The sequence below is a fragment of the Hordeum vulgare genome, chromosome 7H (assembly GCF_904849725.1).
Source record: "Hordeum vulgare subsp. vulgare chromosome 7H, MorexV3_pseudomolecules_assembly, whole genome shotgun sequence".
Lineage (NCBI taxonomy): Eukaryota > Viridiplantae > Streptophyta > Magnoliopsida > Poales > Poaceae > Hordeum > Hordeum vulgare.
This window is the reverse complement of record NC_058524.1, coordinates 567311926-567329077: the sequence shown is the minus strand read 5'-3', so window position 1 is coordinate 567329077 and position 17152 is coordinate 567311926. Positions and strand designations below refer to the sequence as shown.

Below are 17152 nucleotides of genomic sequence, written 5' to 3'. Positions count from 1 at the left end.
GTTAGTCTGGACAAATTAAAGAAACTAGTCGACGAAGTGCACGAGCTAGTATCATAGAAATAATATGCTTTAATGTATAATAGAATACATTCGACTTTCCATTGAAATAATATGCTTTAATGTACAATGTTGATTTGCGTCAAACTTTCTAATATATTATTTAAGGGGGCGTACCAACGTTGTAAGTTTGTAACTGATTATATTCAGAACAAGGAAGATCTTCTAAAAAGAGTGCAAGTTCTGAAACCTGCCAACCTAAGTAACTCACTGTGAGCAACTAACGTTTACACTTTAAATTAAGCTGTATATGCATACATCAAAGCTAGCAAGTGCTAAGGCGGGTCCATGACATGCAAGCGGTTCAATTTCTTTAATGCTAATTTCGCACTATGAATTTGCTGAATTTTAAGTGCAGAACTATGAATGATCGGCAAATACATACATGGCTGAACTAAAAACTGCATAACTACAAAACTAGCAGCGCACACTTGTTCATCTCTACTGCTCACAGAGAGCTAATGAATCAACCTGCAAGATGGGGTAACTGATGTACCCAAGGTACAATATCTCCTAGTGAAGCCAGCCCTGGGTAATTAGACATGCGAGTCAAACAACTTTTACTAGTTTAGTTAAGGTGACCAAGCTGAATTAAGATTGGTGTAGATCGCAGGAAGTTAAACTGAAGTGGAGTTAATTAACTAACAAGTTGCAGTCCCCTAATCCCCTCTCCATGTTTCCCTGCAACTAGTCTTCTCAATTACCGGCAGCTACTCTCTCCCGCACCTTCTCCAACACTGATTGGCATCCCAAGAAGAAGCCACTAATTAGAACAAGCACACAGTGCGTACACCTAAAACAAGAGAATCCAAGACTGGTTATACCTGGCAACTAGTTATGTTACACATTGAAGCTTTTTTCAAACATGGCAATACTGAGATTCCACTTATGTGATTAAAAGCATAACATCTAACATACATTTTCTTCTTTTGTCTCCTCGAAGATGGAAAATAAACCAGCCTTATGAACAAAAGCTATGAAGGTTTTCTACATATGTGACATGTCATGGCAAATCATGTCAACGAGTTTCTGAAGCTTTTTTGTGTGCCAACTAAGTAAGTTGCCCGATCATGTGGCAAATCACATCACTCATGCCAAGTGCATATATGCAGCTGCCCGATTATAGTACTACTCAATCGCACCAAAAGGTTACTTTAGAGCACGAGAGTGAGCCCTATATTAGTGCAAAACGGTATTTTAATTTTTTACAACAAGAAATATATTACTGAAAGGTTACTTTAGAACACTGCAGATAGATGATATACTTGCCATGAGCACCTGGCAGCTTACGGATTCTGTTGTGCTTAGACCACAACGCGGCGACGTTGGTGTCGTGTGAGGACCTGTGCATTTAGACCACAAATTTCTGGATAGTAGTTTGAAACTCATGATGCTTCTAATCCCAACTGAAATAAGTGTCTCCAAGCCAACATCTATGCATTGTTGATGTTGACATGGATTAGAAATACCCATTATACACAACCCATAGTTTGTTCTACACAAGAACACTGATCAACGAGCAAGTAAAGCCTTGTGAAAGGATAGGATCATCTAGGCTTTTGCAATCCCTTATCTAACCTTGATAAGTACAGCTAGCACGCGTAGAGGAAGAGATTTTGGAAGTATAACCAACTCATATAAATCTGATACATACTAACACATGTGCATTTTAGACCCCAATTTATGGATACTAGTTTGAAACCCATGATACTTCTAATTCGAACTGAAATAAGTATCTGGAATATCCAAGCCAGCATCTACGATATTGTTGATGTTTGGTAGATTTTTATGCCTGGTAGATTTTTATGACTGGCTCTAGTGATCTCTGATATGTCTTTGATGTTATGACTGATACTAGTTGCTGAAGAAAGAATGTAAACAACACAAACACAATGGAATCAGAGGAAGATTCGCTGTCTGTATGTGTGATGTAGATAGCTCATTTCTTCAGCCACATAACATAATTTCTTGGAATACAGTAACTATTATGTAATTACATGCAGGTAACTAAGATGGAAAGAAGTACCATAAACAAGTACAGCTAGCACACGCAGAGGAGCAGATTTTGGAGGCATGGCAAACTTCATGCAAGTCTAATAGATACTTAAGCCTGTGCATTTAGACCATGAATTTTTGGATATTAGTTTGAACCCCGTGATCGATGCTTCTAATTCCAACTGGAATAAATATCTGGAATATCCAAACCAACATCTACGACATTCACGCAGATTAGATATACCTATTTTCAACCAAGCAAGAAAAAACTTGTGACAGGATAGGATCATGTAGTAGGCTCTAGTGATCTCTTATCCGTCCTTGATGCATTTTGACTGCTACTAGTAGAACTGCATATACAATGAACCACAACACTATGGTAACCTGTAACCAACAATTACTGTCCCTGGTAGATACTAACATCTGCCAATTCGATCTCATGGACAAACGCTCGTACGTTCATGCAAATTTACTGAACATGACCAAACGCATACAGGATGCCAATTTGGAAACAGGAGAGGTGATTACCAATTCAGAGACGTAGCAGAAAACTGTATGCTAAGCTGTTGTAGCTGGGATGTTGTAGCGACTGCGTAGGCCATCGAGAGCTCTGGCCACGGACTTTGCCATCTCAGGTAAGGTCACCTTGCACACTGACCATTGTGAACCAAGTCAGTACTAAATGATACACTACTGCCATAGTGGCTTGAACTGAAGACTGAAGTGCAGTAAAATTCAGATAGATAGATGTGAAGATAGAAGTGCAGTGAAATTGAGAAGATAGAAGTGCAGTAAAATTGATATAGATAGACGGCTCTGCTCGGTTGCTGCAGTACCACGAGACGAAGACGACTGCACCTCTGTCACCAACTTCTTGTAGGATGCCTGCAAGGAATCCACACCGACAGTAGGATCGCAATTTCAGGGTCCAAATCCACGCGAAATTCAGAGGCCAACACCAGACCAAGCATGGATCGAATCGAAATACCTTCATCTCGTCGGCTTGTAGTGAGACCTTGTCGACCATATTCTTGTGCTCCTTCTTCGCCTCCTCCACCATCTTCAGGCAGCTCTGCGTGTGCATCTGAAGAGCACATGGAAGGGGATCACATCACAGGATCGGTTGATGCGCCAAGGACGGATGGGAAAAGGGGACCAGAGTCAGAGAGATAACCTTGATGCGCTTGGAGATGCGGGAGTGGGAGGCCTCGAGGTCACGGGCGTTGTCGGCGTGGAGCGCGTCGAGGCGGCGCTTGAGCGAGTCGAGGCTGGACGCGGCGAGGCCCCTCAGGTCGCCGACGGTGGAGATGGAGGCCGGGGTGGACTTGGCCGCCGTGGAGAGGGGGATCTGGTCTGGGGCGTCGCCACCGGTAAGGAGGGCGAGAGGAAGCCTCACCCGACCGCGACAGGAGAGGGAGACCCGGCGCTGGCGGACGGCGACGAGGCGCCGAAGTGACGAGGGTTAGATGGGCAGTTGGGACGTCGCGTCGTCCGGGATCTCCATCGTCACCTCATCTTCGTCGGTGAGGGGGTGGAGGCCAGGGTGGTGTTGTGGTTGGGCCGGTGGCAGTGCTCGGGGAGGAAGGGGAGGGAGGGTGACGGCACGATGGCTGGGAGCGGCGGGGAGAGGACTGGATCGAGAGGGGGTGGCAGCGGCGGCGAGGAGACGGGGACGAACGAGGAAGGGTGCGATGGGGGGATCTGAGATAGGGTTTGGGTTGGGGTGGGGTATCTCTTTTTCAGTTTATTTTATTTTTTTCTGTAGATAGATGGATGGATGGATGTGGGATGGAGATGGATGGATGGATGGATGGCCGCCATGTCATCGATCCGTGGGAAGGGATTTGATTGGTTTGGAAAATCACTGACTTAAAATAGTTTTTAAGTACTAAAAATAGAGTAATTTTGTGAAGCATCTATCAAAAATATTTTTTAAAAGGACATCACAAACTAGGCGAGATTGGCGCGTGACATAAAATGGACCCACAAGTGACATGTCAACATAGTTAGAACATGTTACGATATTTTTATAATCGTCGTAAAAGTTATGACGATCTCATCTTATGCGGTTACGACATTTTTGACTCACATCGTCGTAATTTATATGTAGATTTGATCCCCTCAAACGGTTTACGACAATCTCGGATGAAATCGTCATAGATTTATGACGAATTCATCAACGACGTCTTAAAAAACATCATATATGAGCATATTTCTAGTAGTGTGAGTTGTCAATTCAAGCACACCTGAAAGATTAGTGTCTACAAGCAAAGTATCAGTAGCTAGGTAGTATGATAACAACGGAGCCAGAAACGATCTGGTGACAAGGAAGACTATTCCTAACTGTTGTATCAATGGCGCCGGTAAAAGCTTTGACACTTCCCAGCAACTACGCCAGAAAAGGCCCTATTGACGGGATGTTAGTGCCAACAAAGTCTCGCAACAAGTAACAGCGGAGTAGCAAGGAACAGTAGTAGCAGCAGCAGCAAAGTAACAAGTAACAGCAGTAGTGACAACAGCAGCAAAGTGGCCCAATCCCTCTTGTAGCTAGGGACAAGCCTAGGCAAAGTAACATAGCGAGAACCAGTAGTAAAAGACTCGTAGGCAGAGGATCGGTGATGGATGAGTGTGACGGATGTGATTCATCATGTAACAGCTATAACACGGAGATATATGTGGCTAGCTCCCGTTCATCAATCTAATGTAGGCATGTATTCCGTATGTAGTCATACGTGCTTAGGGAAAAGAACTTGCATGACATCTATTGTCCATCCCTCCCGTGGCAGCGGGGTCCTAATGGAAACTACGGGATATTAAGGTTCTCCTTTTAATAAAGAACCAGACCAACGAATTAACACGCGATGAATACATGAACTCCTCATACTATGGTCATCTCCGGGAGTGGTTCCGGGTATTGTCACTCCGGGGTTGCCGGGTCATAACACATAGTAGGTGACTACAACTTGCAAGATAGGATCTAAAACACACATATATTGACGACAACATACTAGGTTCAGATCTGAAATCATGGCACTCGGGCCCTAGTGACAAGCATTAAGCATAGCCAAGTAGTAGCAACATCAATCTAGAACATAGTGGATACTAGGGATCAATCCCCGTCAAGAACTAACTCGATTACATGATAGATCTCATCCAACTCATCACCGTCCAGCAAGCCTACGATGAGATTACTCACGAACGATGAAGAGCATCATGGAATTGTCGACGGAGAAAGGTTGATGATGACGATGGCGACGATTTCCCCTCTCCGGAGCCCGACACGGACTCCAGATCTGCCCTCCTGATGAAGAACAGGATGTGGCGGCGCCTCCATATCGCAAAACGCGATGAAACCATCTCTCTGATTTTTCCAGGCGAAACGGAAGATATAGGACTGAGATTGGGGGCGGTGGTGCCACGTGGGCCCCACAAGCCCTCATGGCGCGGCCATAGGGGGTGGCCGCGGCCCAGGGGCTTGTGGCCCACTGGCATGCCCCCTCAAGTGGAACTTTGCGCAGGTATTTTTCTTTTATTCCAGGAAAAACCTCCGTAAATTTTCAGGACGTTCCGAGAACTTTTATTTCTGCACAAAAACAACACCATGGCAATTCTGCTGAAAACAGCGTGAGTCCAGGTTAGTTCCATTCAAATCATGCAAATTAGAGTCCAAAACAAGGGCAAAAGAGTTCGGAAAAGTAGATACGACGGAGACGTATCAAGGCAATAATAAATTAGTTATTATTATATTTCTTTGTTCATGATAATCATTTATTATCCATGCTATAATTGTATTGATTGGAAACACAATACTTGTGTGGATACATAGAAAAAACACTGTCCCTAGTAAGCCTCTAGTTGACTAGCTCGTTGATCAAAGATGGTCAAGGTTTCCTGACCATAGGCAAGTGTTGTACTTGATAATGGGATCACATCATTAGGAGAATCATGTGATGGACAAGATCCAAACTATGAACGTAGCATATTGATCGTGTCGTTTTATTGCTATAGTTTTCTGCGTGTCAAGTATTTGTTTCTATGACCATGAGATCATATAACTCACTGGCACCGGAGGAATACCTTGTGTGTATCGAACGTCACAACGTAACTGGGTGACTATAAAGATGCTCTACAGGTATCTTCGAAGGTGTCCGTTGAGTTAGTATGGATCAAGACTGGGATTTGTCACTCCGTGTGACGGAGAGGTATCTTGGAGCCCACTCGATAATACAACATCACACACAAGCCTTGCAAGCAATTTCACTTAGTGTATGTCACGGGATCTTGTATTACGGAATGAGTAAAGAGACTTGCCGGTAAACGAGATTGAAATAGGTATGTAGATACCGACGATCGAATCTCGGGCAAGTAACATACCGAAGGACAAAGGGAATGACATACGGGATTATATGAATCCTTGACACTGACGTTCAACCGATAAGATCTTCGGAGAATATGTAGGATCCAATATGGGCATCCAAGTCCCGCTATTGGATATTGACCGAGGAGGCTCTCGGGTCATGTCTACATAGTTCTCGAATCCGCAGGGTCTCCACACTTAAGGTTCGACGATGTTTCATGCGTATTTGAGTTATATGGTTGGTTACCGAATGTTGTTCGGAGTCTCGGATGAGATCACAGACGTCACGAGGGTTTCCGGAATGGTTCGGAAACGAAGATTGATATATAGGACGACCTCATTTGATTACCGGAAAGTTTTCGGACATTACCGGGAATGTACCGGGAGTGACGAATGGGTTCCGGATGTTTACCCGGGGGGGGGGGGGGGACAGCCCACTCGGGGGAATCCCATAGGCCTTAGGGGTGCCGCACCAGCCCTTAGTGGGCTGGTGGGAAAGCCCGAGAGGCCCTATGCGCAGGAGATAAAGAAATCAAATGAAAAAGAAAAAAAGGGAAGTGGGAAGGAAGGGAAGGACTCCACCTTCCAATCCTAGTTGGACTAGGATTGGAGGAGGAGGACTCCCCCCCTTGGTTCGGCCGACCCCTTGGGGCTCCCTTGAGCCTCAAGGCAAGGCCCTCCCCCTCCCTTCTATATATTCTGAGGTATTAGGGTTGATTTGAGACAACTTTGCCACGGCAGCCCGACCACATACCTCCACGATTTTTCCTCTAGATCGTATTTTTGCGGAGCTCGGGCGGAGCCCTGCTGAGATAGATCACCACCAACCTCTGGAGTGTCGTTACGCTGCCGGAGAACTCATCTACCTCTCCGTCTCTCTTGCTGGATCAAGAAGGCCGAGATCATCGTCGAGCTGTACGTGTGCTGAACGCGGAGGTGCCGTCCGTTCGGCACTAGATCGGAGCGGATCGTGGGACGGATCGCGGGACGGTTCGTGGGACGGTTCGCGGGGCGGATCGAGGGACGTGAGGACGTTCCACTACATCAACCGCGTTTCTTAACGCTTCCTGTTGTGCGATCTACAAGGGTACGTAGATCCAAATCTCCTCTCGTAGAAGGACATCACCATGATAGGACTTCGTGCGCGTAGGAAATTTTTTGTTTCCCATGCGACGTTCCCCAACATGCTCCTCCTCCTCCGTCGCCCGCCTGGTCACGACGCGGGTTGCGGGAATGAGCCGAACTATATTTTTGCCACGCACGAGTGGTATACGAAAGGTTACTCGGAAGCTGAAAGTTTTTGTTGTAGTGGAGATTAAATACGACCGATGCGCCCTTCGGCTCCTACCTGTTCGTTTTGTCTCCCTCGTTCCCTTCTGCTCCCGTTACTGGCCTCTCGCCTCCTTCTTTGGCGCCTATAAAAGGGAGGTCGCTCCTCTCCAGAGATACGCATCAGTACTTCTTCCTCTCGCCACCGATTCCAAACTCTGTGTTGCTGCTGTCTTCTTCATCCCGGCTTGCGGCATGCACCGCAGGTCGGGATAGTAGGCCTCCAAAACTGCACCTGTCCGAGTCCTGTACGGGAGAAGGGTGATAAGGTTTTTGGGGAGCGCTCCACGCGACTACTGACTTCTTCATCACGGATTCCGACGACTACTTCCTCCACGACAACTTCTTCCCCGACATCGACAACCTCCTCGACGACATGGCTGGCGAGAACACCGACCCCAAGACAAGTGCTTGTGCCGTTGTTCTGTATGTCTTCGTGTTCTCTCTATTTAATATCTTACATCAGTATCTTGCTCTACCATTTCTGGTTCTAGTCTATGTTTTACATATGATCTCTTTTAGTTCATATGTGCACATACCATTTGTTATCTCTTCTTTATATTACATGAATTATTTTCATATCTACTATGATAGTCATGTTTTATCTACCTTTTCTGTTAACAAAATCCTATAGTACATTGCTCATATTTCCAACAATCGAAAAACCTTATTATAGGCAATTTACCCCAAGTGGTTTTGTTGCTTCCATGAGACCTCCTATGTTTGAGGGTATCCACTATAAGAGGTGGCACGTGAGAGCCGTTCTATGGTTTCAAACCATGAGCTGCTATGATACCACTCTTGGCAAACCTGAAGGAGATTATGATGCTCAACAGGAACAAGCTTTTCAGAAAATGGATACCCTGTTTAAGGCTTATCTCTTAAGTGTTCTTGATGATAATATAGTTGATGCTTATGCGTCAATTGATAATGGAAAAGATATGTGGAATGCACTCGAGGCCAAGTTTGGGGTCTCGGATGCTGGCACTGATCAGTTGTACATCATGGAACAATTTTATGACTACAGGATGACTGAAGAGCACTCCGTGGTTGAGCAAGCTCATGAGATACATTCATTTGCTAGAGAACTTGAGCACTTAAATTGTATGCTACCGGACAAGTTTGTTGCCAGAGGCATCATCACTAAGCTTCCTCCGTCGTGGAGGAACTTTGGTACCTTACTTAGGCATAAGAGGCAGGAGTTTTCCATTCCGGATCTCATTGGTACTCTTGATGTGGAAGAAAATGCGACAGCAAAAGACACACATGCTCGAGGTATTGAGGGATGATCTAGTGCCAATCTGGTGCAGTAGAAAAACTTCCAGCCCCACAAGTTTAATAACAAGGGCAAGTTTGATGAGAAGAACAAGGTTGTACATCACACCAACTTCAAGAAGAAGAATGACAAGAAGAAAGGTGTTTGTCATGTGTGCGGAGATCCTGACCATTGGGCTCCTAATTGCCCTAATCGTTATGACAAGCGTCATCTTGGGAAATGTGGCAAGACGGCTAATGTTGTCATTTGTGACACTGACGTGAAGGATGTTGGGTATGGTATATTTCCCACTATTCTTTCAGTATGTCATTTCCCCTATTGGTTGATTGACACGGGTGCTAATGTGCATATATACGGTGATATTTCCATGTTTTCGTCTTATCAGACCGCAGGGACTTCCACCGTGCTGATGGGCAACGGTTCGAGTGCTTCTGTTCATGGTGTTGGCACGGTCGATCTGAAGTTTACTTCGGGGAAGATCGTGCGGCCGAAGAACGTGCATTATGTCCCCTCCGTGAATAAAAATCTTGTAGCGGATCTCTTCTGTGTAGAGATGGCTACAAGCTTGTCTTTGAGTCGAATAAATTTGTAATATCTAAGGATGGAACTTTTGTTGGTAAAGGCTATGAGTCAGGAGGCCTGTTCCGTTTATCCTTGTCAGATGTTTGCAATAAAGTTGTTAATCATGTTTGCAACAATAGTGAATCAAATGTGTGGCATTCGCGTCTCTGTCACGTCATTTTTGGTTGCGTATCACGACTAGCCAAATTGAAATTAATTCCTAGTTTCACCACTGTCAAGAGATCTAAGTGTCAAGTTTGTGTGCAAGCTAAGCAACCTCGTAAGTCTCACATGACTGCAGAAACGAGAAATCTTGCACCACTAGAGCTCATACATTCAGATCTATGTGAAATGAGTGATATTTTGACAAAAGGTGGAAAGAAATATTTCATGACGTTAATTGATGACTCCACTAGATACTTCCATGTGTATTTACTGAAATCTAAGGATGAGGCTTTGAACTATTTCAAGATCTATAAAGCTGAAGGTGAAAACCAACTTGATAGAAAGATCAAGAGGCTTAGGGTCGATCGTGGTGGAGAGTATTTTTCAAATGAATTTGATTCCTTCTGTGTGGAACATGGTATAATCCATAAGAGTACGCATCCCTATTCACCTCACTCAAATGGGGTAGCCGAAAGAAAGAACCGTACTCTAACTGATTTGGTTAACGCCATGTTAGACACATCGGGTCTCTCCAAGGGATGATGGGGGAGGCGATATTGACTGCATGTCATGTCCTAAACCGAGTTCCCACAAAGAACAAAGAGATAACCCATTCGAGGAATGGGAGAAGAAAAGGTTAAAACTCTCCTATCGACGATCCTCGAGTTTTTTGGCGAAAGTCAATGTACCGATTACGAAGAAGCGCAAGCTCGGACCAAAAAATGTGGATTGTGTTTTGCTGGGATATTCTTTTCATAGCATTGGCTATAGATTCTTGGTTGTCAAATCTAAGGTATCTGAAATGCATGTCGGTACAATCATGGAGTCGAATGATGCAACTTTCTTCGAAGATATCTTTCCCATGAAGGATATGGTTATCTCATCTAATCAGGAGATGCCTAGTTCGTCGAATCATGAATTAGTTACAATTACTGAACCTACCATTTCGATGGAACACTTTGAAAACCATATGGAGGAGAACAATGAAGTTCCTACCAGGAGCAAGAGACAGAGGACTCCAAAGTCCTTTGGAGATGATTTTCTTGTGTATCTCATAGATGACACTCCTAGTTCTATTTTAGAGGCCTATGCATATGAAGATGCTGACTACTGGAAGGAAGCGGTCCGTAGTGAGATGTATTCCATCTTGGCAAATGAAACTTGGGATTTCACTGATCGTCCTTATGGGTGCAAACCTATAGGATGCAAATGGGTATTCAAGAAGACACTTAGGCATGATGGTACTATCGAGAAGTACAAGGCACGACTCGTGGCTAAGGGTTATACCCAAAAGGAAGGTGAAGACTTCTTTGATACTTACTCACCTGTGGCTTGACTAGCCACTATTCGAGTACTACTTTCACTAGCCGCCTCACATGGTATTCTCGTTCATCAAATGGATGTTAAGACTGCTTTCCTAAATGGAGAGTTGGATTTGTAAATTTACATGGAACAACGAGATGGGTTGGTACTAGATGGTCAGGAAGGAAAAGTGTTCAAGTTGCTGAAGTCTTTGAGAGGACTTAAGCAAGCACCCAAGCAGTGGCATGAGAAGTTTGAAAGAACTTTAACAGTTGCATGCTTTGTTGTGAACGAAGCTGATAAACGTGTGTACTATCGCCATGGTGGAGGCAAGAGAGTTATCATTTGCTTGTATGTTGATGACATACTGATTTTCGGAACAAAACTGAATGTTATTAAGGAGGTCAAGGATTTCCTATCTCACTGTTTTGAGATGAAGGATTTAAGAGTGGATGATGTCATTCTAAGCATCAAGTTGTTGAGAGACGATGATGGTGGGATTACTTTGCTTCAATCTCACTATGTGGAAAAGATCTTGAGTCGCTTTGGATATAGTGACTGCAAGCCCTCTCCAACACCATATGATGCCAGCGTGCTGCTTTGAAAGAATCAGAGAATTGCTAGAGATAAATTCAAATATTCTTATATTATTGGCTCGCTTATGTACTTAGCCAGTGCTACAAGACCTGACATATCTTTTGCTGTTAGCAAACTGAGTCGTTTTGTCTCAAAACTAGGAGATGTGCATTGGAAAGCTCTAGAGAGAGTCTTGCGTTATTTGAAAGGCAGTGCGAATTATGGAATTCACTACACTAGACACCCGAAGGTGCTTGAAGGGTATAGTGACTCAAATTGGATCTCTGATGCTGATGAGATAAAGGCCACGAGCGGATATGTATTCACTCATGGAGGTGGAACAGTTTCTTGGAAGTCTTGCAAGCAGACCATCTTAACGAGGTCTACAATGGAAGCAGAACTCACAACACTTTATACAGCTACGGTCGAAGCAGATTGGCTTCGCCGGCTCTTGAATGACTTGCCGGTTGTTGAGAAACTTGTACTGGGTATCCTTATGAACCGTGATAATCAAACTGTGATCACGAAAGTGAGCAGCTCAAAGGATAACATGAAGTCATCAAGACACGTTCAGAGAAGGTTACAATCTGTCCGAAAAATGAGAAACTCCAGAATTATTGCATTGGATTATATCCAAACATCTAAAAATCTCACAGATCCTTTTACTGAGGGTCTAACATGTAATGTGATAGATAATGCATCGAAGGAGATGGGTATGAGACCCACAATATGAGTTGTTCACAGTGGTAACCTATTCTATGTGATCGGATATCCCGTGAATTAGATGTGGAAGACAAGTTGTTGGTCAAGTGAGAGGAAACTGTCCTTACCATTGATAATACCACTCCATGAAGATGCAATACTTTCCTAAACTGCATGGCAGGTTGATATACATCTTAATATGTTCTAAGTGGCTGATTGAAGCAGAGATGTTGTCCTGCAGAACATCTTTTGAAGAACACACCTATATGAGTCTGATTGTTAACGTCATAATCTATGAGAGTAGGGTGCACTCTAGTAAACTCGTGAAAGGTCTCGGAGTATGACGCATAAGCTCCACCCGCGGGGAAGTCCCACGGTAGCCTAGTATCGGTCAATGCTCTCTGTGAAGCTAGATTCACAGAAAACTTGCAGTTCAAGGCCTAGTCCACTGTTCAAGTTGCTTACTAGTGTAGCATAGAGTTCTAGGTCGAAGTTCAACTTAACAGTCTCCACTGCAATACCGGTATATAAAACCGTGTTTTGAAACCAAAGACAAATTTTGTGTGCCTCTCGGATCTGGTGGGGGATTGCTGAAATTTTTGTCTATTTTGGGCCAGCCCAATAACCATTTCAGAAATTCCTAATAAATCCTAGAGTCCCACACAGCCCATTCGTGTAAGGCAAGAGGTGGAAAATTTTAGTCCCACATTGCTAGTTTAGCGGGAGTTGGACCTCCTTGTAAGGGAGGATGTTTCCACACATATATGAGCATGAGAACAAAAGAGACATACACGCGCGCTCCTCCTTCTCCGCCGCCGCCTGCGTCATCACGACGCGCCGCGGGTTGCGGGAATGAGCCGAGCCGAACTAAATTTTTGCCACTAACGACTAGTATACGGAAGGTTACTTGGAAGATGAAAGTTTTTGTTGTAGTAGACCTTGAATACGAAGGCTGCGCCCTTCGGTTGATGCCTATTCGTTTCGTCTCCCTCGTTCCCTTCAGCTCCCGTCGCTGGCCTCTCGCATCCTTCTCTTGCGCCTATAAAAGGGAGGTCGCCCCCTTCGAAACTGCACCTCTTCGAGTCCTCTACAGGAGAAGGGTGATAAGGTTTTTGGGGAGCGTTTCGCGCGACTACTGACTTCTTCATCACGGATTCCGACGACTACTTTCCCGACGACAACTTCTTCCCCGACATCGACAACCTCTTCGATGACATGGCTGGCGAGAACACCGACCGCAAGACAAGTGCTTCCGCCGCTGTTCCGTATGTCTTCGTGTTCTCTATGTTTAATATCTTACATCAGTATCTTGCTCTACCATTTCTGGTTCTAACCTTTGTTTTACATATGATCTCTTTTAGTTCATATATGCACATGCCATTTGATGTCTCTTCTTTATATTACATCACTTCTTTCATCTCTATTTTGATAGTCATGTTTTATCTATCTTCTATGTTAATAAAATCCTATAGTAAATTGCTTATATTTTCAACAGGCATGAGGTATCGGAGCGCTATATACGTCATCACGGGTTATGCTTGGCCGACACCTTCTTCATTTTCAGCTGGTTCCTGTTGTTCATTTTCCGCAAAGGGTGCTCAGTGCGTTGACCCAGTCTCAGTTGTGATCGGTGCTATCACTAGTGGAAAACGGGCCTTTGGCCGGGACCCTTTAGTCCCGGCCTGCCTCTGGGCCGGGACTAAAGGCCCGGGCACGTCGCCCCAATTCTCAATGCCTCCCTCGAGGCTTTAGTCCCGACCCGTAAGGAGCCTTATTCCCGGTTCGTGTCCCAAACCGGGACTAAAGGGCTACGCGGTGGCCAGCCCGCATGTGCGCCACCTTTAGTCCCGGTTTGTGTCTCAAACCGGGACTAAAGTCTTCTGCCTATATATAGCACAGCCCCCCTCTCCCATCTTCCTTGGATTTTTCTTGGATGGAGGATTGTGGGTGGGTGCTAGCTCTCCACTTTTTTTGATGCACTAGAGGTGTTTGTTGAAATATGTGTTAGAGCGATGCTACTTTATTTCACCGAACACAACTACGATATGAGATGCCTGAGCCACGCTTAAACCTCTTCCTCTTTATATCTACTTATTCTAAAAGGTTAGCAACTATATTTCCTCGTTTAGACCGTGTGGTACTAATTTTTAGGATCGTGATTGTATATGATATATTGTCGTATAACACAGATGAGCCATCCATGGATGTACGGTGATCGACGCACAGCCGCTTACAGAGAAGGCGTGCATTCTTTTAGAGATGCAGCCTATGCAAACAAACATGGTGGTGGCTATATGTTTTGTCCATGTGTTGAATGTCGGAATGAGAAGGATTACACTTCCTCAAGAGTCTTTCAGAGCCACGTGCTTCGGTCCGGTTTTATGTCGGGATATAATGTTTGGACCAAGCATGGAGAAAGAGGGGTTACGATGGAAGACGACGATGAAGAAGAAGAGAACGATGATGACAACTACCGATCTATGTTCCGTGAGTATGCTGATACCGCGATGGAAGACAATGAAGAAGAAGATCGGGATGAAGAACGGGAACCAGATGAGCCCGCTGATGATCTTGGCCGGGTCATTTCTGATGCACGGCAAGGTTGCGACACAGAGAAGGAGAGGTTGCAGTTCGAGCAGATGTTACAGGACCACAACAAATTGTTGTACCCAACTTGTGAAGATGGCCAGAAGAAGCTGGGTAGCACACTGGAATTGCTAAAGTGGAAGGCAGAGACCGGTGTGACTGACTCGTCATTCGAAAAGTTGCTGGTACTAATGAAGAAGATGCTTCCAAGAAAGAACGAATTGCCCGCCAGCACGTACGAAGCAAAGAAGCTTGTCTGCCCTCTAGGATTAGATGTGCAGAAGATACATGCATGCCCTAATGACTGCATCCTCTACCGCGGTGAGAAGTACGAGAATATGGATAAATGCCCGGTATGCACTGCATTGCGGTATAAGATCAGAAAAGATGACCCTGGTGATATTGAGGGCGAGCCACCCAGGAAGAGGGTTCCTGCCAAGGTGATGTGGTATGCTCCTATAATACCACGGTTGAAACGTCTGTTCAGAAATAAAGATCATGCGAAGTTGTTGCGATGGCACATGGAAGATCGTATGAAAGACGATAAGTTGAGGCACACCGCTGATGGTCGGCAGTGGAGAAAAATCGAGAGAGAGTTCCCGAGATTTGCGGCTGACGCAAGGAACTTATGGTTAGGTCTGAGTACAGATGGCATGAATCCTTTTGGGGAGCAGAGTTGCAGTCACAGCACCTGGCCCGTTACTCTATGTATCTACAACCTTCCTCCTTGGTTGTGCATGAAGCGGAAGTTCATTATGATGCCAGTGCTTATCCAAGGTCCAAAGCAACCCGACAACGATATTGATGTGTACCTAAGGCCATTAGTTGATGAACTTTTACAGCTGTGGGCCGAACAAGGTGTATGTGTGTGGGACGAGCACAAACAAGAGGAATTTGACCTTCGAGCGTTGCTTTTCATAACCATCAATGATTGGCCTGCTCTTAGTAACATTTCAGGACAGTCAAATAAGGGATACAATGCATGCACGCACAGTTTGGATCAGATAGAAAGTATATATCTGGACAAATGTAGGAAGAATGTGTACTCGTACAATCGTCGTTTTCTTCCGCCCAAGCATCCCTTAAAGAAAAAAGGCAAGCATTTCAATGGCAAGGCAGAACCCCGGGGGAAGCCTGTCATCCGTACTGGTGCTGAAGTATTTGATATGGTCAATGATTTAAAAGTAATCTTTGGGAAGGGTTCTGGCAGCCAACCTGTTCCTAACGGCCCTGATAAGCGCGTACCCATGTGGAAGAAGAAATCTATATTTTGGGAGCTACCCTACTAGGAAGTCCATGAGGTCCGCTCGGCAATCGACGTGATGCACCTGACGAAGAATCTCTGCGTGAATATTCTAGGCTTCCTGGGCTTGTATGGGAAGTCAAAAGATACACCGGAAGCACGGGAGGACCAGGAACGTCATAAAGGAAGAGATGGCATGCATCCAGGGCAGTTTCAAGGGCGTGCCAGCTACACTCTTACTAAGGAAGAGAAGGAAATCTTCTTTGAAGTCCTTTTCAGTATCAAGGTCCCGACTGGCTTCTCGTCGAATATAAAGGGAATCGTAAATATGAAAGACAAAAATTCCAAAACCTAAAGTCTCATGACTGCCACGTGCTTATGACGCAATTGCTTCCGGTTGCATTGAGGGGAATTCTACCGGAAAATGTTCGCCTGGCAATTGTGAAGGTATGTGCATTCCTCAATGCAATTTCTCAGATGGTAATCGATCGAGAAAGTCTATCAGGGTTACAGATTGATGTGGTCCAATGTCTGGTCAGCTTTGAGTTGTTGTTCCCGCCATCCTTCTTCAATATAATGACACACCTCCTAGTTCACCTAGTCGAAGAGATTAGAATTCTCGGTCCTGTGTTTCTACACAATAGGTTCCCCTTCGAGAGGTTCATGGGAATCTTAAAGAAATATGTTCGTAACCGTGCTTGGCCAGAAGGAAGCATCTCCAAGGGCTATGGAACAGAGGAGGTCATTGAGTTTTGTGTGGACTTTCTTCCTGACCTTAAGCCGATTGGTGTTCCTGAATCTCGGTATGAGGGTAGGCTGACAGGAAAAGGCACACTAGGAAGGAAAGCAAAAGTATGTATGGACGGGCATTCTTTCTCTCAAGCACACTACACAGTTCTACACAATTCCACCGTGGTGGCTCCGTATATCGTGAGACACAAGAATATTCTACGCTCCGAAAACTCGGTGAAGGCTGACTCTTGGATTAAAGGAGAACACGAGA

At 44.9% G+C, this 17152-nt stretch overlaps 1 pseudogene; it reads right to left on the bottom strand.

Moving 5' to 3' along the window:
• Window positions 1–2432: 2432 nt before the first annotated feature.
• Window positions 2433–7935, bottom strand: LOC123409320 (annotated as a pseudogene).
• Between the last annotated feature and the right edge of the window lie 9217 nt (window positions 7936–17152).